The following is a 23,177-nucleotide window of genomic DNA, read 5'->3' as shown; positions in this document are numbered from 1 at the left end:
TTAAAGCTAGCCTGCATTACTTTAAAACCAGTCTGCACCTCTTCAAGGGGAGGTGCATTCTGGCTGCAGCAAGTTATGGAATGGCTGGGGAAGAGCCTCTGAGTGGGAAGAACAGTGAGAATGGTGCAAAAGAGCAGAGAACGAGCTTCACAATTCTCTGATGCAGCATTGGAGGCCTTTGTCCAGGATGTGGACAGGAAGAGAGAGGTCCTCTACCACAAGGAGCCAGGAGGCCCTCCGGAGAGACACTGAGAAGGCAATGGGAGCGGATAGTCATTACTGTCAATACAAGCATTTGAGCCCGAGGGCCTGGATACAGTGCAGGAAGAAGTTTAACAATCTCACATGAGTGATAAGTGAATGCATAAGAATGTACCTGAATGCACATAGCATTCGAAACAAAACAGATGAACTGATAGTGCAAATAGAAATAAATAAGTACGATCTGATAGCCATGAAAGCGATATGGCTACAGGATGACATAGATTGGGACCTGAATCTGGAAGGGTATATGACATTTGGGAAGGACAGGAAGGTAGGAAAAGGTGGAGGTGTGGCTCTGTTAATTAATGATGGTATTAGTGCTATAGAGAGGGATGATCTAAGTTCAAGAACCCAGGATGTAGAAACAGTTTGGGTAGAAATGAGAAATGATAAAAGCAAGAAGTCACTTGTGGGCGTGGCGTACAGGTCCCCTAACAGTAACCACACAGTAGGACGGGGTAAAAAGGAAGAAATAATGGGAGCTTGTCAGAATGTTACGGCAAAAATCATGGGGGATTTTAATCTACACATAGACTGGAAAAATCAGATGGGCAAAGGTAGCATAGATGAGGAGTTCATAGAATGTTTTCAGGATGGTTTCTTAGAACAGCACGTTCTGGAACCAACCAGAGAGCAGGCTATACTAGATTTGGTATTGTGCAATAAGATAGGATTAACTAATGACCTCATAGGACCTCAATGCCCCTAGGCAGCAGCAATCATAATATTATGGAATTTTACATTCAGTTTGAGGGAGTGAAGAGTGGATCTAAGCCGAGTATTTTAAACTTAAATAAGGGTAATTATGAGGGCATGAAAGCAGTGCATCACTATAGTGAACTGGCAAATTAGGTTAAGGGATAGGTCAATAGAGATGCAGTGGCAGACATTTAAGGGGATATTTCAGAATACACAGAACAGATAAATTCCAATGAGAAGGAAAAATTCCAAGGGGAGGACCCACCATCCATGGTTAATTAAAAGGTTAAAGATAGTATCAAAATTAAAGAGAAAGCAAATAATTGTGCAAAATTGGGCGGCAAGTCAGAAGATCGAACAGAATATAGAAAGCAGCAAAGGATGACTAAAAGATTAATAAGGAGGGAAAAATTGGAGTACGAGTGACAGCTAGCTAGAAATATAAAAAGAGATAGTAAGAGTTTCTACAGATATTTAAATAAGAAGAGAGCTAACAAAGTGAGAGTTGGTCCTATAGAAAGTGAGTCTGGGGAATTAAAAAGGGAAAATAAGGAGAAGGCAGATTGAACAGGTATTTTGCATCGGTCTTTACCATAGAGGATACAAGTATCATCCCAGAAATAGCTATAAATCGGGAAATGGAAGGGAGAGAGAGTCTCAAGAAAACAACAATTGCCAGAGAAGTGGTACTGAGCAAATTGTTGGAGCTGCGGGCTGACAAGTACCCGGGTCCTGATGCACTTCATCCTAGGGTCTTAAAAGAAGCGGCTAGTGAGATAGTTGATGTGTTCGTTTTAATTTTCCAAAATTCCCTAGATTTGAGGAAGGTTACATTAGATTGGAAAATAGCAAATGTAAATCCTTTATTCTAAGAGGGATGGAGACAGAAAGCAGAAAATTACAGGCCAGTTAGCTTTCCATTTGTCATATGGAAAATGTTAGAAGCTATTATTAAAGACAATATAGCAGAGCACTTTGAAAATTTCAACGTAATCAGGCAACGTCAACATAGTTTTGTGACAGGGAAATCATGTTTAACCAATTTATTGGAGTTCTTTGAAGAGGTAACATGTGCTGTGGATAAAGGGGAACTGGTGGATGTACTGTACTTAGATTTCCAGAAGGCATTTGATAAGGTGCCACATCAAAGTTTATTGCAGAAAATAAAAGCTCATGGTAGATGGGTAACATATTGGCATGGATAGAAGATTGGCTAGCTAACAGGAAACAGAGAGTAGGCATAAATAGGCCATTTTCTGGTTGGCAAGATATAACGAGTGGTGTGCGACAGGGATCAGTGCTGGGGCCTCAACTTTTTACAATTTATATAAGTGACTTAGATGAAGGGACCGAAGTTATGGTTGCTAAATTTGCTGATGACACAAAGATAGATAGGAAAATAAGTTGTGAAGAGGACATAAGGAGGCTACAGAGCGATTATAGATAGGTTAAGTGAGTGGGTAAAGATATGACAAATAAAGTATAATGTGGGAAAATGTGAAATTGTCCATTGCGGCAGGAAGAATAAAATAGAAGCATATTATCTAAATGGTGAGAGATTGCAGAGCTCTGAGATGCAGAGGGATCTGGATGTCTCAGTGCATGAATCGCAAAAGGTTAGTATGCAGATACAGCACATAATTAGGAAAGCTAATAGAATGTAATCTTTTATTGCAAGGGGAATTGAATACAAAAGTAGGAAAGTTATGTTTCAGTTATACAGGGCTTTGGTGAGACCACATCTGGAGTACTCTGGAGAGTACTGGTCTCCTTATTTAAGGAAGGATGTAAATGCGTTGGAAGCAGTACAGAGAAGCTTTGCTGGACTAATACCTGGAATGGGTGGGTTGTCTTATGAGGAAAGGTTGGACAGGCTAGGCTTGTATCTGCTGGAGTTTAGAAGAGTAAGAGGCGACTTGATTGAAACATATAAGATCCTGAGGGGTCTTGACAAGGTTGATGTGGGAAGGATGTTTCCTCTTGTGGGAGAATCTAGAACTAGGGGTCACTGTTTAAAAATAAGGGGTCGCCCATTTAAGACAGAGATGAGGAGAAATTCTTTCTCTCAGAGGGTCGTGAGTCTTTGGAACTCTCTTCCTCAAAAGGCAGTGGAAGCAGAGTCTTTGAATATTTTTAAGGCAGAGGTAGATAGATTCTTGTTAAGCTAGGGGGTGGAAGGTTAATGTAGGTAGGCGGGAATGTGGAGTCAAGATTACAATCAGATTGGCCATGATCTTGTTGAATGGCGGAGCAGGTTTGAGTGGCCGAGTGGCCTACTCCTGCTCCTAATTCGTATGTTTTTATGTTCATATGTTCAAATGGCATATCCTTAAAAATGAACCACTAGCCTCACACACTGCTCCACTCACCACACCCCTTCTCTCATCTAGCAATATTCTCCAGCATGCACGACTCATACCTAATGTTCCTAGCTTCACCTCGCCCTCACACACTGAGCACTTTTGTAAGCCTCACACCCACATCTCTCAACTTGCACCCACTGCCAGCTATTCAGCCACGACAGGCACATCATCCAAACACATAGCACCACACATACTGATACAATTCCCTCTATCTTGTAGGACAAGGTGACACGTAACTGGAGGCAACAACAATGAAGTGGTGGAGGACAGGCACAGTTGCAAGTCCTCAACCTCATGGAAGGTATGCTGCTGGCCATCATTGCAGTGGCCATGACTGAGGCTGTGGCCAGCTGCGGCGCTGAAACCATAGAAGATGATGGTATATTCCTACCTAATCCACCTTCTTACATCTCACTTGCCCCTCATCACACAATCTCTTCTGATATACAAGCTGCTGATGAAGAAAAAATGCACCTTCCCTCACTGCAACCCTACCCTTGTGTCTTTCTCCTTTCAAATACCCAAGAACTGCCACCTGGTCAAGCACTGGTCTGCGAGTGTGAAGTGTAAGAGGAGCAGGTCACTGATGATAAAGAATCATGATCACTCGACATCACATTTACAACCACCAGATCAGATACTGCCACTGTGTGAACTGTAGAGGGTAGCATAAAGGTGAGATCTGTACATAGTGAGTCATCGGTCATGAGTGGCCTGCAGCCGGGGCATGGGAAAAGGGTAGCACCACAGGTGTCAGCTCCCCGCGCAATAAGATCGCACATGAATTCTGCTGCAAGAGACTCAGATGAGGACTTCAATGGAGCGACGTACAGAAAAAAAGCTGATGGGCACGCACAATGCATTGGCCGGCCTGCCAGAAAGTCTGCTACCACTGTCGAGCAAGGAGGAGTCTGGCACTAACTTGACACAGGGCTTTGTGCAGAGCTTGGCGCCTATCCTTTCCAGCGTGGAAGTGATGGCCAACTCCATGATAGCACCTGTGGACCCAACCATGATGCAACATCCGATCGTTGATGTTTCAGCTTCCATTGCAGCAAAAGCAGAAGCTACCCAAAGTCTGGGTGCTGCAGCTGAAGCATAGACTGAAGTCATGCAAGATCAGCTTTCTGTCATTGTGGTTGTGGTTACCAGTGTTCAAAGGGGCTTGCACAGGGGCTACAGCAGTCCAACAATTTGTCCTCCAACAGATTACTAGGATTGCTGAGGTGCTGCACCGGGTGAGTGACAGTGGCTCTGTAGAACACAGACCTGCTGTCCTATCTCAGGATGACAGCATTGGTCTTTCCATCATTGCTACTCCACCGGTGCCCTGGCTGTTCTCTGTCATCCAGGCAGTCCATACTGCTGCCGCCAGTGCTGAAGTGATTCAGTCTGAGGTCAGGCCTTTTAGGCACAGAGGTGCTCGAGGTTGACCTCCAAGTCCCATCTGCAGTCTCCCTCATTTAAAATCAGCAACCTTCTACCAGCCATGCTTCAGTCACGGGGGTAGCACTGCGAATGAGGACTAGGCCAGGCAAAGGCACCTGCAAGACAGGTACTAGGGGAATGCACAAGGGTTATTAGTTGGCTTTTGCATGGTATATTGGATAGTTTGATAAAGTTGGTTAGGAATGGTTGTTTTGTGATGGCTTTTAGTTTTGCATTATAGCCAAGAAGATGGTCAGTAACAGAGGGAAGGGAAGGTGTGCTACTGTTGTAGAATGGGGAATTGGGTTGTGCTCAGTAGAACTGAAGTTGGATATGGCAATTATGGAACGCCTAGGCTAAAAGAGGATGTGTTAGTTGCCTTTTCCTTCCTCTTGCTCCTACGCTTTTTCCTCTTCCTCTTCCTCATCCTGCCTCTTAGCTGTTCACCATGGTGGCAAGGTTTGTGCCTTCATGATGACTAGGTTGTACAAGACACAGCAGGCCATAATGAATTGGGTCATATGCACTGGCAAGCACTGCAGGGCTACTCCAGAGTGGTCAAGGCAACAGAAGCGTTGCTTGAGGAACACAACGGTCTGCTCTATAATGTTTCAAGTGGAAGGATGGCTCTCATTATACTCATGCTGTTGACGTGTGGTTGAGTTGCAAGCCAGGTGTTAAGCGGATTGCCCTTGTCACCTATCAGCCACTCTCTAGTTTGATGGGGTGGCTCAAATACTGAGGCAACAGCAGACTGGCACAGAATTAATGCACCATGATTGCTGCAAGGATAGTGCACAGTCACACACCAACTGCACATTCAGAGAGTCGAACCCTTTCTGATTGTGGTTGTTGTCTCACCATTTAGATGCAACATCTGCAAAGGCATCTGTGCACAATGAACGGCATCCTGCATCATGTGAAAACCCTCTATTCTGGCAAAGCCATGTGAATGCTCTACCTGCTTCTCTCTGGTCAAGGAGAACACAATGAACTCCCCTTGCCTGACATAAAGAGCGTCAGCCTCGTCCCTTATGCAGCAGTGGATGGTAAATTGGGAAATGTTGCAGATGTCACCTGCTCCAGCCTGGAAGGATCCCGACACAAAAAATTCAGGGCTACAGTCACTTGTACAGCCACTGACAGTGCTGTCCTTGCCTGCAGGAGGTGATGCATACACTGCTCCTGGCTAAGGTTGAGCTAACAGAGATCTTCAAAAGACCCTGGCTGGATAAGGTCTCCTGCTGAGAGTCCTTGTCCTCCTTCTCCTCCCTCTGCAAGCATCTTGTCCTCATCTGTGCTGCCTCACTCGATCTCCCTCTCATGCTGCAGGCCAAGAGGGATGGTGACTGGGAGCATGTGGTCTGACCAGAATCCTTGAAGTCAGTACAAAGGCTTCCTCCACCTGCAGCATCACTCCCTGTTGACTTCACCAATTTTAAACAACTCTGCAAACCACCGAGAACTTCTACAAACTCAGGCACAGCCAGTAGAAAATAATCAGCAACTAACCTGACAGCGGCTGATGATCCTTTTAAATGGTGCTGGTGAAGGCTCCTTCCTGCTGCTGAATGCATGTTCAGCTGCGCTTGTTTAAGAGAGCATGCTATCTGGAGAGTTGAGGTTGAAACTGACAATGTTGGCATCAAATCAGTGTTACATGCTGACTAACATCATAATCTTCCTACTCTGCATTCTTCCGGTGCATGGTCCTAACGGCTGCACTACAGACCTCTCAAAAATGGCATCCAGCATGGGCCATGCTGGTAGTATGCATGGGCAATGACCAATTTGGAACCAAAATGGTACCCATAGTGCCAAAACTATGGATGCTAGAGAGCCAAATTTTGCAGCCCTAAACTTTCTATCAAAAGATGTCTAATCTGAGTTCTCAGGGCAGGATTCTACACAAGAATTTCTAATGATTGTAATTTAGTTTTCACACCATGTTTAGAAACCCAAGAACACTTAGAGATTTAGAAGCAAAATCCTCTCTTTGGTCACGCTGGTGCCATAACCTGGGTGAGCAAAGGCTCATCCGGGATTTTTCACAGGAAATGACTTTGAGCATGCAATACGTCCAGTCAAATATGGACAGATGTACTGTAATTAGACACACATTGTGTACTGAGCACTTTTTTAGGTGCAATGGTTAAATCCTTAAATTTCTATTAACAGATTTCTACTTTGAATATTCAGACGAGAATCCTTCTTTAGAACCTATTATGTTTATGCTGGGTTGCTGGATAGTTTATGTATATCTGATTTATCTCAGAGCAATCCAGATATCACACTTGTATGAAATCACCAACTGGTTTATTTACAGCATTAGTTCTTACACAATTTCAGTACATGTCTCCTCATAACAGTCAATGTGTTTTCTGTCAAAGATCCAAGCTGTGTCTTTTAGTTCCATTTTTAACTCTTCAGCTCCACACATAGGCTTAAGCAAACAAACACAGTGAACACAGATCGATGGACAGCCTAATACAATCAAAACCAGATCAATCAAAAACTACAGAACCATTCCAGTAAGTTACAATTCTCCCTTCCTGTCCCATAATTTTCACTGGATTGGATTATGTACAGGACTTTGTTCTACTGCTAGCTGCCAGCTGGATCTTCTTCGGTTGGTTTAGGTTTTCCAGTTCTCAGTTAGGCCACAAGATAGAATGCAACAGAAATGTTGAAATTCCATCTGAGAAGAGGGAATGACTGGAATGGACCAACTCACTCCACATGAATTGTGCCTCGTGCAAGTTGATTATCAACATGGTGCTAAAATCTTCTTCTTCTTTGGCCTCCTTGTCTCGAGAGACAATGGGTAAGTGCCTAGAGGTGGTCAGTGGTTTGTGAAGCAGCGCCTGGAGTGGCTATAATGGCCAATTCTAGAGTGACAGACTCTTCCACAGGCGCTGCAGATAAAATTGGTTGTCGGGGCTGTTACACAGTTGGCTCTCTCCTTGCGCTTCTGTCTTTTTTCCTGCCAACTGCTAAATCTCTTCGACTCGCCACACTTTAGCCCCGCCCTTATGACTGTCCACCAGCTCTGGCGATCACTGGCAACTGACTCTCAAGACTTGTGGTCAGTGTCACAGGACTTCATGTCACATTTGCAGACGTCTTTGAAGCGGAGACATGGATGGCCAGTGGGCCTGATACGAGTGACGAGCTCGCTGTACAATGTGTCCTTGGGGATCCTGCCATTTTCCATGCGGCTCACATGGCCAAGCCATCTCAAGTGCCACTGGCTCAGTAGGGTGTATATGCTGGGGATGTTGGCCGCCTCAAGGACTTCTGTGTTGGAGATACGGTCCTGCCACCTGATACCAAGGATTCTCTGGAGGCAGCGAAGATGGAATGAGTTGAGACGTCACCCTTGGCCAACATACATTGTCCAGGTCTCGCTGCCGTAGAGCAAGGTACTGAGGACACAGGCTTGAAACACTCGGACTTTTGTGTTCCGTGTCAGTGCGCCATTTTCCCACACCCTCTTGGCCAGTCTGGACATAGCAGCGGATGCCTTTCCCATGCGCTTGTTGATTTCTGCATCTAGAGACAGGTTACTGGTGATGGTTGAGCCTAGGTAGGTGAACTCTTGAACCATTTCCAGAGCGTGGTCACCGATATTGATGGATGGAGCATTTCTGATGTCCTGTCCCATGATGTTCGTTTTCTTGAGGCTGATAGCTAGGCCAAATTCGTTGCAGGCAGCCGCAATCCTGTCGATGAGTCTCTGCAGACACTCATCTGTGTGGGATGTTAATGCCTGGTTGTGATGAAATGATCCATCCCCACAACAAACTCATTTTTTGGTCAGAGGACCATTAGGAGAAATAAAGGGAGATAATAGTGAGGAAAATATCAGTTCAAGAATAACTCGCATTTATGTATAAAAAAGTCCCAAGGTACTTCACAGAAGAGTAATCAAACAAAAATGGATTCCTAGCCAAAGAAGGAGATATCAGGTGGGATAACTAGCTAAAAACTTGGCTGAGGAGGCAGGTTTTAAGGAGGATCTTAAGAAAGGAGAAGCGGTCAGGAATTACAGAAGGAATTCCAGCGAATTCAGCTGAACTTCATGAGGAAAATTCGTGCCTTCTTTCTTATTTCCATTGCCTCAACTAGCCCTTTTCTATATAGTGAAAATGTCAAACAAACATTCTCACTGGAAGCATAAATAGATTTACTGTACCATCAATCCCATTTTGACTTGTATCTTCTAAATTTCAGCAGTAAAGAGGCACCAGGGAATCTGCTCATAAAATACCGAGGAAAGGCACTTTCAACTTATTCGCCATCCATCATTTCAAAAACAAAAATAGTTAAAACTAATCATCAACAGTGATTCTGAGCACTAATGAATAGGTCATCCTCTGAAATGCACAGAACCAGAATGTATTCCATTCATTCATCCTGGAATGTTTTACCTGCAAGGGCTGTGGAAGCAGATTCAGTACTAACTTTCAAAAGGGAATTGGATAAATATTTGAAAAAGAACAATTTTCAGGGATATGGGGCAAAAGCAGGGAATGGGATTAATTGGATAGTTCTTTCAAAGGGACATCACAGACATGATGGGACAAATGGTCTCCTTCTACACTGTACAATTCTTTGATTCTAGTTATAGATTCTTTGCCTCTGGATATTGCAGTTCTCAATGTATTCCAAAGAAACATGCATAATAGTTAAATTTCGTACAATATGTTGGTTAAATATGTGAATATAATTCTTTTCATGTATCTTCACATCTTGTCTGCTGAATGCAACTGATAAGTATGAGAAAACAAAAGCAAAATACTGCAGCTGCTGAAAACCTGAAATAAAAACAGAATGCTGAAAATACTCAGCAGTTCGGGCAGCTGTGGAGACGGAAACAAAGTTAATGTTTCAGGTCGATGGCCGAAAGATTTTGCTGGACATTGATGAGTTTGGATCATTTTCAGGAGGACCTTGCAGAGCTGATTCAACCAACAGACAAAATATTCTGAAACTCAAGATGCAGTTCAAAAAATTGACTGTAAGAATGACTGTAATAAATGAAAAGAGCTGGAAAGTTGTAAAGCAAGTTGCTGCAATAGATTCCGAATAGAGTCAAACTGCTATTTTGTTCTCCTGCACTGTATTAGTTACCAATTTTAAAAAAAAAATGTGTTAAGACTTCAATCTTTTGGGGGTATATTCCATTGGCCTTGCCCCTTTGTATATCTCTCGTCCCAGTTCTTGTGACCTGAGGAGTGGCTGAAGGATTTTTGTGAGATGTAACCAAGGGCAGATTGCAAGACCCTTGAAAGTAAAGGAGAAAAAGCAGAATCTCTAAGACGACTGCCATTTCCCAGCTTGGAAAATAAGAGGATCAGGCTATTCCAGTTCCTGCTATCAGCTGGAATCTAGGAGGCAAATAAGAGCAGTAATTTATTTTTATGGAAGAAAGCTAAAATTGGAGAGATGGTGAAGTACCAAGAGTTTTCTCTCTAGAAAAGAGGAAAGTGAGGGATGACCTGACAGAGGTCATTAAAATTATGAAGGCGTTCAATAGGGTAGATGGAGAGAAGATGTTTCCCCTAGTGGGAGAGTGCAAAACTAGGGGCCATAAATATAAGATAGTCGCTAATAAATCCAATAAGGAATTCAGGAGAAACATCTTTACTGTAATGATTGAGGCAAATAGCATAGATACGTTTAAGGGGAAGTTAGATACATGAGGGAGAAAGGAATAGAACAATATGCCAGTGATATAACATATTTTGATAGGTTAAGATTAAGGAAATAGAGTGGAAGGAGGCTTGTTTGGAGTATAAACATTGGCATAGACCTGTGCTGTAAATTCTTTGTAATAGAGAAACAGCTGAAATTGTTTTCAAGAAGCTTTCATTTAGTTTTGGGAAGGAAATCAATAGCACAGGAAGTGGTGGATTGAAGAATTTACAGGTAGTGTCAGAAAGTTATTTCCCCTACTGAATCGAATTAACCCTAAAGATAATGGCACTAATCTTGTGAACTGAGATTAGAGGGGGGCTTGGAGTTTCTCTCTGGAGACTGGGTCCTGAAACAATAAACTAACTAAGACTTCTACATATGGAATCCACAGACTGCTGGCATAAGCTGTTAAATTAGTGATACTGTTTACAGACCTGCCAAGTCTGATTCATTTTCAGAGATTCACTTATTTGGAGTGCAGCTCACTGATTTTGATTTAATAAAATGTAACCGATTTTGATGCCACTCACTTTTAAGAAAATAAGCGCAGGTAAATGCGTTTCAATGGGGTTGTGAATTGCCATTTTTTTTCATCATAATTCTTACATTTTCCTAACATTCTTCCGTTAGGATAAAGATAATGGGACATATTTTCCTAATCCTGTGCCGATGATTACAAAAACAATTTGAATTAATATAGCACCTTAAACATAGTAAAATATCTCAAGACACTTCACAGGAGCATTATCAAACAAACTGACACGTTAGGAGTTATTAGTACATGTGACCAAAAGCTTGGCCACAGAGGTAGGTTTAAGGCGTGTCTTGAGGAGAAAGAGGTAGAGAGGCATAGAGGTATAGGGAGAGAATTACAGAGGTTAGGGACTAGAGAGCTGAAAGCATGGCCACCAATGATGGAGTGATGGAAATTTGGGGATGCACAAAAGGCCAGTATTCGAGGACTGTTGAGATCTCAGAGGGCTGTAGGACTGGAGGAGGTTACAGAAATAGGGAGGACAATGTGAAAACAAAACTCGAGTGTGAAGGACTGCAGGCCTGATGTTCTGTCCATTAATTTAAGTGACTAGAAAATCAGGCAGGCTCCCTTACTGCCATACCATTATCTCCACTTGATTGCCCTGTACTGACTGTGCCCAACGGTCCAATACGTCAGCCCCGAGAACAGGAAGGTCTGCCCTTGTGTATCTTCCCACTCATTGACACATTACTGTTTGTTTTGGTGATGGACCAGTCACACAGTAACTGACTCGGTAACTTTCTAACCTTATTAACACTATATGTATCCTCTGTGACTTTAGACAAGGCACAAAAACTACAATCCACCCACTGTACTAAAACTCTTTACATTGTAAAGATCTGGCAATGGGGGTAAACACTTACAATTCATTGACACCTGGTTCTATTTGGCTTGGATACGTCTTTATGTCAGCTCCTGTACATTTAGACCATAAACCAGGTACGTTTTATGTACCCAATGCAGCAAAGGAGTCAGTATCTGTGAGCAAAGGAAGCTATGCTGCTACTCGAGGAGCTGGTATTCATTTGTATAGCATCTTAGGCTGGTATTGTAGCCTTATAAATGCCTTATGTTTTAAATGTCATTTTTAAATACCATATTTCCTGTGCAAATGGTGTGTATCTAATGTACAAATGGCATACAAACTGCACACAATATGAACATCAGCTGTACTTGAACAGTTCTCTGAGTGCACGAACGATTTATTAAAAATGTTAATATCTTTCAGGTACTTCCTGTTGAACATAAAAGATGTTATGTTCAATTTGTTGAGTCTGCATCACATCTTCCCAAATTTAGAGGGTGGGTTCGATGCATGTAAGCAGTTACATCTGTTATGTCTTTGGGTTTTTATGCTAGTTATTGCTCTCAGGTTCACAGATCACTCCTGAAAGCAAGTTTGTACTCTTGGCAACTCAGTGTGCCTTTACCTGCTCAATGCCTATGTCAGTGTGGCAAGCCCAGGGGTCAAACAGACAACCTTTGTCAATATAAGTTTGATTGGAAGAAAGGTTCTCTGCCAGTTCTGGTACCTTTTATCTACGGTGCCTTCAGAAATACTGCTGACTGGGATATACTCGGCCTCACATATACTATTCAAAATTCTTTGAAGTTGTACTGGAACAAAGAAAAATTGAGCAAAGGTACAAGTTGAATTTATATAGCGCCGTTCAAGTCCTCATGTTGCAATCAATCACATTCGCAGTTTAGTCACTGTTGTGATGTAGGTAATATGGCAGATAATTTCCACATAAGGTCCCACAAACTGAAAATGATATAACTGACCAGTGGTGTTGGTTGAGGGAGGCACGTTGGCCACAAGACACCAGGAGAACTCCATGCTCTTCTTTGAATAACTCCATGGGATCTTTTACCTGAACAACAGACAGGACTTTGGTTTAACATTTCACCCAAAAGATGGCAACTTTGACAGAGAAGCACACTTTCAATACGATCTCAAGTCATGAAGTGGAGCTTGAACCCAGGACCTGGCTCAGAGGACATTGTTACCAGTAGGGCAAGCTAACACAGACAACTCTGATTACTACATCAAGAATGATCAGAGGGTTGTGGGGCTGGAGGAGGTTACAGAGATATGGAGGACAGTGAGCAAAGGAAACCCGGATGTGAAGTATTGCAGGCCTGACAGGGAGATGCCTAATGTTCTACCCATTAGTTTAAGTGATTAGAAAACCAGGCAGGATCCCTTGCAGACATCTAATAATCACCTGTTTGCAACAATATTTAGGAAGATATTTGTCCAGATAATCAGCCACTGACACATTCTATCTACATCCAAATAGACAGCCTGTTTATATCTTAGCCCTGTGCTTTGAATGGGATGGCCATTTTCTGTAAGCGAAACTGGATTTTAACCTCGTCTGTACCTTGACCAGCAAGGCAGCAGCCACCAGAGCTAAAATTATTTTATTTTTGTCACAGCACTGTGGTTAATAGTGACAATGCAGGAAGCACCACAATGAAACAATTACCCACATATGGTCCTCTCTAGCTTGGATACAGGTTTTACATTACCCCATCCAGGCTCAGTAAATCTCCTAATAAATATACTCATATTGAAAGTGTAAGCTGTACTGCAGAGTTAAATATAACCATTTTCATTTTTCCGTACTTGCGATGTCATAAAAACCACAAGTCAAACATTAAATGATATTTCAAGTGTGTGTGGCCTATTGTGAAGAACATGTGAAATACGTCCACTTGTGAGGCCAGCCACAACTTACTTATTTGCTTAATTTCACTCCTGGAGACATTTATCTACTCATTGTTGGAACACAAATATCCTCATTGTGTGGTCCTAGAACTTGGAAGGCAATATCAGATCTTTATAATTATGATATCCCAAAGCACTGGTGACATCACCTGAATTATACTGCATGCTCTAGCTTTAAAACAGAGGACAAATGTCATTTTATTTAAAGAAACTCAACACATATGATGGAATTGAAGAATGATTGATACACTGGAGTTTTTCACTCAGCTGCCATTAATGTTGAGGTTGAACTTCACAATCTTTTCTCTTCCTGGAAGGCTTTTCTGTGGTTTCAGGCCTCCTTTGGGAAGTCAAAAATGGGGAGAGAACCCACAACAATACAGTATGTACTTGCTGTAATGTGAGAAACATATTCAATGGTTTAAATATTCTTTCCTAGTTCCATATTTTTGTTAGATGAGGGGAACAAGGGATATTGTGCTAAGGCAGTAAATAGAGTTGAGGTACAGATCAACAATTATCTAACCGAATAGTGGAGCAGACTCAAGGGGTTGAATGGCCAACTCCATTTCCTTTATTCCATAAACCTGGATTTTCTACTGGGACATGGTCTCTGCCAGAACTGTTGGGATGGATCTGCCTGCCTGATGATCCAAGCCATGACTCCTGTATTCTTGAGTCACTATACTTCAGGATGAGTTCCAAATATAAATGACCTGGATGAGGGTGTAGAAGGGTGGGTTAGTAAATTTGCGGATGACACGAAGGTCGGTGGAGTTGTGGATAGTGCCTCACAAACCTTATTGAGTTTTTTGAGAAGGTGACCAAACAGGTGGATGAGGGTAAAGCCGTGGATGTGGTGTATATGGATTTCAGTAAGGCGTTTGATAAGGTTCCCCACGGTAGGCTATTGCAGAAAATACGGAAGTATGGGATTGAAGGTGATTTAGTGCTTTGGATCAGAAATTGGCTAGCTGAAAGAAGACTGGTTGATGGCAAATGTTCATCCTGGAGTTTAGTTACTAGTGGTGTACCGCAAGGATCTGTTTTGGGGCCACTGCTGTTTGTCATTTTTATAAATGACCTGGATGAGGGTGTAGAAGGGTGGGTTAGTAAATTTGCGGATGACACGAAGGTCGGTGGAGTTGTGGATAGTGCCGAAGGATGTTGTAGGTTACAGAGGGACATAGATAGGCTGCAGAGCTGGGCTGAGAGATGGCAAATGGAGTTTAATGCGGAAAAGTGTGAGGTGATTCACTTTGGAAGGAGTAACAGGAATGCAGAGTACTGGACTAATGGGAAGATTCTTGGTAGTGTAGATGAGCAGAGAGATCTTGGTGTCCAGGTACATAAATCCCTGAAAGTTGCCACCCAGGTTAATAGGGCTGTTAAGAAGGCATATGGTGTGTTAGCTTTTATTAGTAGGGGGATCGAGTTTCGGAGCCACGAGGTCATGCTGCAGCTGTACAAAACTCTGGTGCGGCCGCACCTGGAGTATTGCATGCAGTTCTGGTCACTGCATTATAGGAAGGATGTGGAAGCTTTGGAAAGGGTGCAGAGGAGATTTACTAGGATGTTGCCTGGTATGGAGGGAAGGTCTTACGAGGAAAGGCTGAGGGACTTGAGGTTGTTTTCGTTAGAGAGAAGGAGGAGGAGAGGTGACTTAATTCTTTTGGGCCTCCTTATCTCGAGAGACAATGGATACGCGCCTGGAGGTGGTCAGTGGTTTGTGAAGCAGCGCCTGGAGTTAATAGAGACATATAAGATAATCAGAGGATTAGATAGGGTGGATAGTGAGTGTCTTTTTCCTCGGATGGTGATGGCAAACACGAGGGGACATAGCTTTAAGTTGAGGGGTGATAGATATAGGACAGATGTCAGAGGTAGTTTCTTTACTCAGAGAGTAGTAGGGGCGTGGAACGCCCTGCCTGCAACAGTAGTAGACTTGCCAACTTTAAGGGCATTTAAGTGGTCATTGGATAGACATATGGATGAAAATGGAATAGTGTAGGTCAGATGGTTTCACAGGTCGGCGCAACATCGAGGGCCGAAGGGCCTGTACTGTGCTGTAATGTTCTATGTTCTAAATGTAAGAAATGCCCATCAGTGGAAGTTTGACTGCTGTGGGACTTAAAGGCTTGCAACAGCTTAAAAGAGCCACAACACAAAATTTTGTTTGCTATGCTGGTCAGAAATGTTTCCATGCAAAAGTATTGGGAGAGGAATGTTGTAGGGCACAGACCTACCCCCGCCCTCATCCTGTGGATGCCCATGTTAAAGTGTTGATTTGGGAGCTCAGGTTTATGAGAGAGGTCCTCTTTGGAATGGATGAAAGGAAAGACCAAAGGAGATATTCAGCAGAGAATTGGAAGGACAAAGTTAGGATAGTTAGTGGCAATTCCAACAGTTGGGACAAGACCAGTCATTGTCCCAAAGCATGTAATGACCTTAATAAGCCAGGCAAGGTAAGAGAAGCCATTCCACATCTTCCAAGAATATACTGAACTAAGCACATCTACCACTTCCAAACCCCTGTTCCTTAAATAGTTTTCTGTCGAAGGCTAGCACAAATTAGCACATTACCATTTCAACCCTCTCCCACAAGCCTTCATCTGGAAGTGTTCCTTTACTCACATCCTTGCATGCATTCATCTCATGCATGTATTTGCTTGTCACGTGTGCCTGTCATCAGACCTATTTTGTCATCGGAACAAAAAGTACTCCTCACTTTCTGCAATCTTATTTTGAAGATCAGCCAGTCTGTAATAGCTGGGACAGGTCAACAACAGATAGTGGGGCTCAGAACCTGTGATCTCTCACTACCCTTGAGAAAGAAATCATGCAGATCTTGGGGAGAGAGACTATATATGATGTTAAAGATGGCAAATTGACAGCAATGTACAAATTGTGCCTCTAATGTAATAAAAGCCCTGAATATGCTCTTTTTGGTGTTGAAATGGTGTATCTTATGTGGGCAGAGGCGGAATTTTGGGTAGGACATAGTTAGGTCAGGCTCCACTTCTTCTTCTGCCGGCCAGAATTTGCAGTTGATTTGGTAGCCAGGGACCTGGACCTTATTCCTTGTCCTTATTTGCATGTGATCAGCAGGTAAGGAGCAGTAAGCAATGATGGGGATTAGGGGTGCAAAATGCAAGTAATGAAGTGGTGTTAGGCCTCATCATTCAGATTTAACCTCTTTCTACTATCCCATCAAATTTTGTATTGGCTGTGGAGCAGAATTCAGCTGTATGTCCAATTAATGGTGTCCACTGTATTTAAGAGTTAAAAGGCCAGTATATCCATACTGCAATTGAAAGAACGGAGTTGTTTCTTGCTTGATCTTTGGACGTACGCATGGCCCATTTATACTGTGACTAGGCCCCACCCCAGAGCTGCCCTCAACTGACCTGTACTGGAAAATCTACTCAATATCCCAAAATGATTCAAAGGGAGGACAAGAAGACTGGAGAATGAATGACAGGAGGAAGACAGAATAGGGGTAAGATCAAATAGAGAGGTTTTGAGGGGGCTTTTGAACAATGAGCAGGATGCAAGGTGGAGGAACTTAGGGAGAATGTTTCAGAGTGTTGGCCACAGTACCCCATGCAGCTTTGGGAATTAAATTCAAAGGCAATGCAGCATAGATTTGACAGGATGATGCCAGGATAGGGAAATTATACCTATGAGGAGAGGAAGGATACTGGGAGTATTTCCACTGGATTGGAGAAGGTGAACAGCAAATTTAATAGTTGATTTTAAAATTATGAAGGGTTTTCAAAGAATAAATAGAGTGATTTATTTTGGTTAGGGAGCCAGTGACAAAGCATTATCAATTTAAAACCAACAACAGAGTCCAACTACCTTCTCTTGACATTCAATGGCATTACCATTGTCGAATCGCCCACCATAAACATTGTGGGAGTCATGTTTGACCAGAAACCTAACTGTACCAGCACATAAATACTGTGGCTACAAGACCAGGGCATTCTGCAGAAAGTGACTCATCTCCTGACTCCCCAAAGCCCTTCCAAAGCCTTTCCACCACCTGCAAAGCACATGTCATGTTATGATGGAATACTTTCCACTTGCCTAGATGAGTACAGCTCCAACAACAACCAAGAAGATCAACACCATCCACTTGAATGGCACCCCATTCACCACCTTAAACACTCACTCCCTCCACCACCAGCACATCTTGGCTGCAGTGTGTACCCTCTACAGATACATTCCAGCAACTTGCCAAGGCTTCTTTCTCAGCACCTTCCAAACACGTGACCTCTACCACCTCGAAGAACAAGGGCAGCAGGCGTATGGGAACACCAGCACCTGCAAGATCCCCTCCAAGTTACACACTATCCTGACTTGGAACTATATCCATGTTCCTTCATCGTCACTGGGTCAAAATCCTTCAGCTCGCTTCCTAACAGCACCATGGAAGCACTTTCACCACACTGACAGCAGCCATTCAAGAAGGCGTCTCATCACCACCTTCTCAAGAGCAATTAGAGATGGGCAATGACTGCTAGCCTTGCCAGTGACACCCACATCCCATAAACCAATAAATTAGAAACATTTTAACAAAAAATATTTTGTTCAGACTTTGCAAAATATTCTAGAATCAGAAAAGTTCAAAAGGAGCTTCCAGGATAATTAAGTGACTGACTGTTGTGAGCAGGATTTTTATATATCTTTTTATGGAGTTAAAGTCAAAGCAATTAAATTAGGTAGGGTGACTGAATGTAATCTTCTGAGAGAGAAGATTGGGCGGCACAGTGGCGCAGTGGTTAGCACCGCAGCCTCACAGCTCCAGGGACCCGGGTTCGATTCTGGGTACTGCCTGTGTGGAGTTTGCAAGTTCTCCCTGTGTCTGCGTGGGTTTCCTCCGGGTGCTCCGGTTTCCTCCCACAAGCCAAAGACTTGCAGGTTGATAGGTTAATTGGCCATTATAAATTACCCCTAGTATAGGTAGGTGGTAGGGAAATATATAGGGACAGGTGGGGATGTGATAGGAATATGGGATTAGTGTAGGATTAGTATAAATGGGTGGTTGATGGTCGGCACAGACTCGGTGGGCCGAAGGGCCTGTTTCAGTGCTGTATCTCTAAACTAAACTAAACTAAACAGAACCCAAAATCTGTAGCAGTACACTGAAAAAAGAAATATATTAATATCAAAAACTGAAAAGCCCTTTAACTTTGTATTTAAATGACTGAGGAACTCTTGAAGTGTATTTGTTTCTGTTAATCTGTATTCATTACTACTCTGTAGAAGATTCATGCTCTCCATGTGACATACTCATGATGCCTTTCTCTTAGCATCCTTCAGTACTCTTCATGTAGTCCAATTAGTACACTGCATGTTGCGTATTTAGTACTCTTCATTCTGTTTCATGTGCTCTGTTTTGTCTCATTGCCTGATTTTGAGGATTTCTTATTCCTCTTCTTATTTTTTTAAATCTCTGATGCATTTTTGTTTCTTATTTCAATGCATAATGTTCATTTGTTTTCCATTTTTGTTAATTAAATGGGCTGACTTACCAATCTTAAAGTTCTCTGACAATAAATAGAGTCATTGTAATCAAAGGACAAGTCGAGAGTTATTCCAGCAACAAACATGGCTGTGACAGATATATAGGTATAAATGGAAGAAACAACACAGTAAGTACAGACAGCGAGAAGTACAGTAATAGATTTTGTGCATCATGGAGCTGTAATATATGAACCCTTATAACACATGGGGGTCAAAATTTGTTAAGGCTCGAAAATGGGTGCAGGAATTGTGATGTGCGATTAACCCGCACCTGTGCTTCGGTTGAAGGTTGTGTGCTGCCTGTAATGAGTTCTTTATGTTGTCAGATGCAACATAAATGAGATGCATGGAGTCCAGTTGGTTGAATATCTCAAACTGGTTTATTACAGCTAAACTATTATGTACAATACACAGCAAACTATTTACAGAACCTTCCTCTACGTGTTAAAGTTGCAGAATGACTCTGGCTTTGAGTCACACGATTAAGTCCTGGTACTTAGCTCATTAGCATACTAAGATCTTAAAGGGACATCACTCTTAAAGGCAGTCATACAACACTGCCTGCTAATTGAAATGACTGCAAATGCACAGCCAGCTATAAGCATGCTGCTGAGTATATCTGCATGTCTGAGCAAGGGGTGCAAGATTGTGAGAGTCCAGAACAAAATCAAGCGAGCGTTCATTGTATGTATTAGAGACTGTTTTTTGAAGCTATATGTTGTGGAACCAACCAGGGAGCAGGCTATTCTGGATTTGGCGTTGAGTAATGAGGTGGGATTAATAAATGATCTCATTGTTAAGGATCCTCCAGGGAAAAGTGAGCATGCTAGAATTTCAAATTCAGTTTGACAGCGAGAAGCTGGAATCCCACACGAGCCTTCTGGAGTTAAACAAAGGTAATTATATAGGCATGGGGACAGATTTGGCCCTAGTGGACTGGGCAGGAAGACTACAAGGTGGGACAGTTGACGAGCAGTGGCAGATGTTTAAGGAGATATTCAATTTATTCTAACTAAAATATATTCCAGAGAGGAAGAAAGATTCTAGGAGGGGGGAAAAACATTCATGGCTAAGCAAGGAAGTTAAGGATAACATAAAGACAAAAACTAAGGCATACCATACTGTAAAGGCCAGTGGCAGGCTGGAAGATTGGGAAACTTTTAAAGATCAACAAAAGGTTACTAAAAAAGTAATAAAAAGATCAAAGGTAAATTATGAAAGAAAACTCGCGCAAAATATAAAAACGGATAGCAAAAGCTTCTATAAGTATATAAAAGGGAAGAGAGTAGCTAAAGTGAATGTTGGTCCATTGGAGGATGAGACTGGGGAGTTAATAGAAGGGAACGCAGAAATGGCAGAGACACTAAATCAGTATTTTGCTTCAGTTTTCACGGTGGAGGACATTAGTACCATTCCAATAGTACCAGGTAATGCAGAGGTTATAGAAAGGGAGGAACCTAGAACAATCATCATCACTAGGGAAAATGTATTGAGAAAACTATTGGGGTTGAAGGCAGACAAGTCCCCAGGGCCTGATGGCCTACATCCTAGGGTCTTAAAGGAAGTGACAGTGGAGATAGTGGATTCATTGGTTATAATATTCCAAAATTCTTTGGATATGGGAAAGGTTCCAGTGGATTGGAAAAAAGCTAATGTAATGCCCTTATTCAAAAAGGGAGGGAGGCAGAAAGTAGGAAACTATAGACCAGTTAGTCTAACATTTGTCGTTGGGAAATTGTTAAAATCCATTATTAAGGAAGTAATAACAGGACATTTAGAAAATCAAAACACAATCCATCAGAGTCAGCATGGTTTTATGAAGGGCAAATCATGTTTGACTAATTTGCTAGAGTTCTTCGAAGCTGTAACAAGCAAAGTGAATAATTGGGATCCTGTAGATGTAGTTTATCTGGACTTCCAGAAGGCATTTGATAAGGTGCCTCACAAAAGGTAAGTTCACATGGGGTTAGGGGCAATTTATTAGCTTGGATAGAGGATTGGCTAACCAACAGAAAACAGAGAGTCGGGATAAATGAGTCTTTTTCTGGTTGGCAAGATGTAACTAGCGGGGTGCCACAGGGTTCGGTCCTCGGGCCCCACCTAATTACAATCTATATAAATGACTTGGATGCAGAGATAGAAGGTACTATAGCCAAATTTGCAGATGACACTAAAATAGGTGGGATAGTAAGTTGCAATAAAGAAATAAGAAATCTACAAATGGATATGGATAGGTTAGGTGAATGGGCCAAAATTTGGCAGATGGATTTTAACGTGGATAAGTGTTAGGTTATCCATTTTGGTTGGAAGAATAGAAAGGTAAATTATTATCTAAGTGGAGAGAAACTTCAGAGTGCTTCGATGCAGGGGGAATCACAGAAAACTAATTTGCAGGTACAGCAGGTGATAAGGAAGGCAAATGGAATTTTGGCATTTATTGCTAAAGGAATAGAGTATAAAGGTAGGGAAGTGTTGCTGCAACTGTACTAGGCATTAGTGAGACCACACCTGGAGTATTGCGTACAGTTTTGGTCCTCTTACTTGAGAAAGGATGTAGTTGCATTGGAGGCAGTTCAGAGGAGGTTCACTAGATTGATTCCAGAGATGGGGGGCTTGACTTATGAAGAGTGATTGAGCTGTTTAGGCCTTTACTCTCTGGAGTTTAGAAGAATGAGAAGAGATCTAATTGAGGTATATAAGATGATTAATGGGATTGACAAAGTAGACGTAGAGAGGATGTTTCCTCTTGTGGGGCAATCTAGAACGAGAGGGTATAGTTTTAGGATAAGGGGTAGCAGATTTAAAACAGAGATTAGGAGAATTTATTTCTCTCAAAGGGTCATGAATCTGTGGAATTCACTACCCCAGAGTGCGGTGGATGCCGGGACATTGGGTAAATTTAAGGAGGAGATAGACGGATTTTTGATTAGAAATGGGTTGAAGGGTTATGGAGAATGGGCAGGAAAGTGGAGTTGAGGCCAAGATGAGATCAGCCATGATCGTATTGAATGGTGGAGCAGGCTCGAGGGGCTGAATTGCCTACTCCTGCTCCTAATTCTTATGTTCTTATGTTAAGCAAGTCTGTGCTACTTAAATCCTGCATGTCTTAAAGGAGAAGTGCATTTTGGCTGAAGCAGGTGCTGTAGGTCAATCTAGAAGTCACATTGTTTAGTTTAGTTTAGAGATACAGCACTTTAACAGGCCCTTCGGCCCACCGAGTCTGTGCCGACCATCAACCACCCATTTATACTAATCCTACACTAATCCCGTATTCCTATCACATCCCCACCTGTCCCTATATATTTCCCTACCACCTACCTATACTAGGGGCAATTTATGATGGCCAATTAACCTATCAACCTGCAAGTTTTTGGCATGTGGGAGGAAACCGGAGCACCCGGAGGAAACCCACGCAGACACAGGGAGAACTTGCAAACTCCGCACAGGCAGTACCCAGAATCGAACCCGGGTCCCTGGAGCTGTGAGGCTGCAGTGCTAACCACTGCGCCACTGTGCCGCCCTGGGAAAGACACAGGAATGGCAGATAGCAGGCTCCAAGGTTCTCTAACACAGCACTGGAGGCCTTGGTGCAGAAGATGGAAAGAAAGAGAATGTTCCTCTATCAACAGGGGGCTAAGAGGCCCTCCAGACACACTCTCAGAGGCATTAGGAGCAGATAGCCATGCACGTCAGTGCCAGGGTCCGGCCCCAAGGACCTGGATGCAGTGTCAAAAAAAGTTCAATGGCCTCACATAAGTGGTCAAGATTAATGAATTGATCCTCAAATCTCATATCCCATCAACAGCATCACTGGCTGCACACACTGCTCAATTCACACCACTCCCTTCACTCACCTATGAACAATCTCAATCAACCGCGATTCATACCTCACATTCATAGATTCGTCTCATCCTTGCACACT

This window comes from Heterodontus francisci, chromosome 33, assembly GCF_036365525.1.
Source record: "Heterodontus francisci isolate sHetFra1 chromosome 33, sHetFra1.hap1, whole genome shotgun sequence".
Taxonomy (NCBI): domain Eukaryota; kingdom Metazoa; phylum Chordata; class Chondrichthyes; order Heterodontiformes; family Heterodontidae; genus Heterodontus; species Heterodontus francisci.
Note: the sequence above shows the minus strand (reverse complement) of the source record.